General features: G+C 37.9%; 1 pseudogene; it reads left to right on the top strand.

Moving 5' to 3' along the window:
• The first annotated feature begins 3,397 nt into the window (after nucleotides 1-3,397).
• LOC134241170 (P2X purinoceptor 7-like) lies at nucleotides 3,398-6,062 on the top strand (annotated as a pseudogene).
• Nucleotides 6,063-6,068: the final 6 nt, after the last annotated feature.

The following is a 6,068-nucleotide window of genomic DNA, read 5'->3' as shown; positions in this document are numbered from 1 at the left end:
TTATTAGATTTAAGGCTAAATTGTTTAGTACACCCCACATTTGTTTTGGATTTTGTTTCGTTATAGCTGTTTTGTAATAACTAATCTTGGCGTTTTCAATTAGTGATGTAACTTTATTGCGCCATATTTTGAAATTTTCAAAGTCTTTATTTTTATGGAGGGTATCACGCATGTGCTGAGCTTGAAGTTTCTTGAGTTAACCATTTAGGTCTTGTGTCATGCTTAACTCTTTTTGTTTTTACTTATGCGTGTTTATCTAATACCTCATTAAAAAGTGAATAAAATTTATTAAGTGCTTCATTAGGGTCAGAGAATAATTCCAATGAATGGAAATTAACCTCCTTTAAGTCTGCAAGAAAATTATGTTCATTAAATCGTTTAAAGTCTCTGTATGTTATTTCTGTGTGTTTGAATTTGTTGGTGTTATTATTTAATTTTCTCGTAAAACAAACAGGATAGTGGTCAGATATTGCAATTGACGGTACTGCAGATTCACATATGTTTTCTGGTAGGGTCGTATAAATATGGTCAATAAGAGTTGATGAGGTGTTTGTAATTCGTGTAGGTACATTAATTAGCTGTGTGAAGTCATATTCTTCAAAAGCAGAGGTCCAGTACCTTGGGGGGTCTTTAATCAGGTCGATATTAAAGTCACCTGTTAAAATAATTTCAGCATCGTCACAGCGGGATGCACAATTTATCTCCCGTGTTAGACTTTCTACCCAGCAGGTGGTGGCAGATGGGGGCCATATGTGGTACAATAAAAAGTGGATTTGAATTAGGGATATTAATTTCAAGCCATATGGATTCAATATTACCTATTTCAAATCATTTCGACGTTTGTAATGTAAATTTTTGGAGACATAGACCATTAATCCTCCCCCTGATTTCAGTAACCTATCTTTCCTCTCAAAATTAAATCCTTCAACATCTAACTCACAGTTGTCTGTTTGTTCATTTAAAAATGTTTCACAGATACCAAATACATCCATAGAGCGATATCCTGATAAAAGAATTTTAAGTTGATCAATTTTTGGCATGATGTGACATATATTTAGATTTCTAAATCTAAGACCTTTCTTGACGAGTCCGAAATTGTTTATATATTTATTTGAAGTTTCCTTTTTTCGACAAACATATAGGTGAGGGATAACATAATCACAATTATAAACAATGTGAAACAACTTTAAACGACCTACAAGGTAGATTACAAGCCTTTTTCACTGGGGTAAAATCTTTGCCGAGATTCGACAATGGCCGCCTAATTTACATAGAAAATTACGGCGTACTTGGAGACATAAACATTTTTTAAAAAAGTGACCTGGTGTTATAACTTGAGAGAAACACAATGTTTCTTTTTGACTGTACAGAAGGTAATCTTTTTTTTTTGAACACACACAGAACGTTTTTTGACTGTATAAAAAGATCCTCTTTTTTCTAAGATACAATCGTTTCTTTGACTGTATTTTAGAGAAAAAAAGATTTTTTTTTCTAAGACACACACTGAACGTTTCTTTTTTGCCTGTATATGAAGGCATCTTTTCGAAACAATTGGGTAGCCCTTAAAAGGGCTGTTGTTTAAAAAACACTTTTTGGATTTTTTTTTTTGGTTTTTAAATTTTTTTTTGGATTTTTTTTTTCATTTTGGTTTCAAGTGCGATCCCTAGTTTCTTAGCAATTGTTCTACCATGGTTCCCATGTCCTCCTCCTCCTCGGAATCTGAACTCTCAGCCCCTCTAAACTCCTGTCTTCTTCCCAAAGGCTGTACTATAATCTCCGAGTTCCTACATAAGGGGCAAGGTAACTGGCGGTCAATGAGCCTGGCGGTACACAGAAGACAAAAAATGGTCTCTGCAAACAACGAGAAAAACCCCTAATTATTCTTTTTCATCGTCGCTGAGACATAATGCCAAATTTTCCCGCGGGGTGGGAAGGGAAAAAACCCCCGGGGGGAAACTTGCCCTGGTTACGGCGCAATTTGGGGGGGCAGGGGGGCCGGGGGTGGTGGGGGGGTGGCCCCGGGGGTGCTGGGGTCCGGAGGGATTCCCCTTTTTTCCGGCGGTTATTTTTTTCCCAAAGTCTACCCAAATTTTAAATTTTTTATGATTTCCCTACCATTATCTATCCGTCGGCCCATTTTTGTTTGGCCCCGACCGGGCTACCTGGGAATAAGGTAAGGTTTTCATAAAAGAGATAAAGCAACTGTTCTTTTTTTTTCTTTTTTTCTTTTTTTTTTTTTTTTGTTGGGAACCCAGCAAAACAGAATAAAGGGGGCGGGAAAGGGCCTTTTTTATTTACAATAGAAGATTTTCTTTGGGAAAAAACATGGAAAAACCAATCATGTGATAAATTGATTGGTAAAAAAATTGGCCCTTTTGGAAACCCCCCACCAATAAAACAAAAAAAGGGGAAAAAGGCCCCAAAGAGTGTATCTATGACGTCATACAATAACATAACAGTGGATGTAGTTTAAAAATTTTTTATTTTTTAAAAAATTAAAAAAGCTTCTAACTGTGGGAATTTTTTTCCAAATCGTATTCGATTCCTCTGGGCCATCCGGGACTTCTCCGGTCTTCGGGGGTAAGGGGGGGAATTTTTAATTGGGGCTTTTTAAAAACCTTTTCCTACCCCTTTTCCTAAATTTTCCAGGTATTTTTTCCCGTAAGAATACATACTTTTAATCCATCTATGTCCTGCCACAGTAAAATCATTTTGGGCCCCTTGGGGATGGGTCAGGAAATGGGGTTTTCCAAAAAATAACCTCACATTTTGTACCATTTCGGGGGTTTTTTTTCCATATGTCACATAGAAAATTTTATGGTGGCTTTTTCCCCATGCTTTTGGTTTACGGATAAGGCTAGGCTTGTAACCACAAATCCTAAGGGTTTCCATGATAGTGCTTTTTCTAAACTTGTTCCTTCCGGGGGGAGAGATTCTTGGGTGGTTCTGTGCCCATTGTACTAAACAATCATACCCATCAAAATCAAAAGTGAGTGTGTTAGGGTTTTATCATGGGTTGTGAAAAAAATTAGATTTTTCTTCTCATTTATACCCCCCCGTATAAAACGTAGGTAAATCGTATTTTTGCACACCCGGGATGACTTGAATCGGTCCCAAATTTCCTGTGTAGTCAGCATAAAAAGGTAGGTCAAAAAGGGGCCAAAGGTCCCCCGACTTAATTGGTGCCCAATTTTTACCTGTGTAGTCGGGGAAATTTTTTTTTCACACGGGCCCCTGACTTGAATCGCTGCCAAATAATTACCTGGTAGTCAGCATAAAAAAAGTAGGTAAAACGTATTGATGCACACGCCCCACAGCAGGTATATAAAGCGGAGCTGGGATTTAAAAGGGGCATTCTTGGTTGGCATTTCAAAAATTTACAGACGTGAAAAATATTATGGCAGAAGCAATGATGAATACCCCCGACAACCCCAAAATAGGACAATCAAGGGAAAAGGAGCCCCCTGAAAGTCACAGGATGCAGTGGGATTAGATTTGGGCATGTATAATTCCCAAAAATGCAAAAAAGAAGAAAGGGCATCTTAAATACAACTTCCCATTTTAATTTTTCAACATGCTGGCTGGTATTGACAACAAAATGAATGATATGAACAACAAGGTGAGTGATCTTAACAACAAACTGAATTAATTGGTTGGAAGGTTTGGCATATCATAAACAAGCTTAAATTTTATTGCTAGAAGGTGGGGGCAATTAACAACAAGCTGACGATTTGGAAAAATTACAAGCCAGTTAATTTTGTTTTATTCGTGCCAAATTATCCAAAAATTTGAAGTGAAAGTTACAACATGCAAGATAAAATGAGAGGAGGAGGAAGCACTTACCAGAAAAAAGAAGCTAGACAAGGGGAAAAAGGGAGAAAAAAAAAAAACTAGACAGACCAAAGATCTTGCTTCATCTGCAAAGAATTAGGGATTGGGGCCCCCCATTGCCCCCCAAAAAAGATTTGTGTTCAAGTCGGGAAATTTGGGCCCTTGGGCTAATCAGGTACAAGGATGAGGGGGATCAACAATTTGTCAAAGAAATACAAAAACTGGAAAAAAGCCTCAAAAACCCCAAAAATTTTAAGGGGCCCACCAGACCAAACCTTTAGTGAAAAAAAGGAGAAAAAAAAAAAGAAAAAAGGAAAACAACAAAATTTTAGGCCCAGCACACCAAAAAAAAAACTATCCCTGATTACCGAAAACCCAGAAGAAGAAAAAGTAAATGAATGTATTTTTTTTTTTCCTGAATAAAATTGCTGTGTTCTTTGTTTTGTTTTTGTTATTTGTTATTGTTTTGAGGAAAATCCAGTTTAAACCCGGCTGGCTAGGCTGAGCTTTTGACTGTGAATGAATGCGTGACGTCATAATCAAATTGTTGAGTCGCTGCCAAAAACTAGTAGCAGCGTTATGAATCGTAGTAAACGTAGTGTAAAATGTAAAAAAAGTGTAAAAAACCCCCCTTTTTGGGGCTATTGAATGAATTTATCCGGGTTCCCTCCCCGGGGCTGCACTCTGTTGATCCACCTATCCCCCCGGGGCTGCAATTTTGTTACCCAAACCCATCCCCCCCAGGGGCTGCACTCCGTTGACCCACCTATCCCCCCCCGCCCCAAAAATTACCGGGTTTACCCACCCATCTAGACGGCTTATACTACTTACCTATGTTAACAAAAATGAATTAAAATAATTGCAATTATAAATTTTTTTAATATTTTTTAAAGTTTAAAATATTTTAAAAATTGAAGATAAAAATTTTTTTGATAGGTATTGATTTTTAAAGAACATGTATGTTATTTTTATGAATAAAAATTTTTATTATGGAATGAATAATACAAATGTATAATTTTTTTTATAGAATATCAATTTATCAAAAAATTCATCCCCCAAAAACCCCAATCCTTTTTCAGATTTGGGAAGGGGGAGGGGGGAAAAGGCAGAGGGGGTTGGGGGGGAGGAAAAGGCGAGGGCGGGGGGGAGAGGGAAAAAGGGGAGAGGGGGGTGGGAGAGGAAGAGCCCCAGGGGGGTCAGGACAAGAGGTGGGCGAGGTGGAAGAGGAGTAGGGCCCCCCCGAAGAATCGCCGAAGAAACTGTTGCTGAAAGACTTGCAGCTGAAAAAAGGGGGCAGCGAGATGCTGGATTAGGGGAAAAATTGTACAAGTTAATTAGTCAAAATAACCTTCATTCATGCATATACAAGGTATATATACAACTCATTTATGGCCTGTTAATTCACATATTCATGTATATATGAATTATTTATTATAAAAGTATAATCATTTTAGGAAACCATATCTAATCTTGAGGAGGATAACGAGGAACCTTGTTCAAGCTATATGTAACAGGGACCCAACATTTGTCGTTGACATTTTGAATGAGGCTTCCCAAAATGAAAGGAGGCAAGGGTACCACCCACAACCGTCAGATGGCATACCAAGCTGGTGTACCTGCAACCACTGCAGAGAGATGCCATCCGAAATTGAAAAACTCTGTTGTGGACAGACTCCATTAAACTGCTACTCAATTGTATCAGTAAGAAATTCAATTTACTGATATACAAATGAAAAAAAAAAGTTAAAATTTTACAAATTTAAATGTATATAATAACATTCAATATTAATTATACACTGAATTGAGTTATTTCACATCATGACAATGAGCACACGGCAGTATGACCGGTCAGCAGGGGATGCTCACGTCTCCATGGTACCTGATCCCACATATGATGCTTTGGAGGTCCATGTTTGCTCTGCTCCTAATTTGTATTGTTTGATGGACTTTTGATATAGCATACTGTTTGTTATCTCCATATCCTTCTTTATTCATTATTAATTATATTTTTAGGATTTCCAAAGGGTTGTCCTTGATGACCTTGTACTGGTGTTGCCCGACGTTACCGTGAAGACATTTTTGCAGCTGCCCCTGATGCAGATATCAACAGAGGGAACAGACATGCAGCCTACCGCCAATTTATCCTCTGGCATCATGGTCATCTAGGTGCAAGAAATAGAAGGGTGATTTCCAGTTGTTGTGTATGGTGAATAAGGGACAAGTTCCCAGATGCGTTT

Source organism: Saccostrea cucullata, unplaced genomic scaffold (assembly GCF_032062105.1).
Source record: "Saccostrea cucullata isolate Sc308-1 unplaced genomic scaffold, CSIRO_AGI_Scuc_v1 ctg21482, whole genome shotgun sequence".
NCBI lineage: Eukaryota > Metazoa > Mollusca > Bivalvia > Ostreida > Ostreidae > Saccostrea > Saccostrea cuccullata.
The sequence above is the reverse complement of the archived record's forward strand: the minus strand, read 5'-3'. Positions and strand labels throughout refer to the sequence as shown.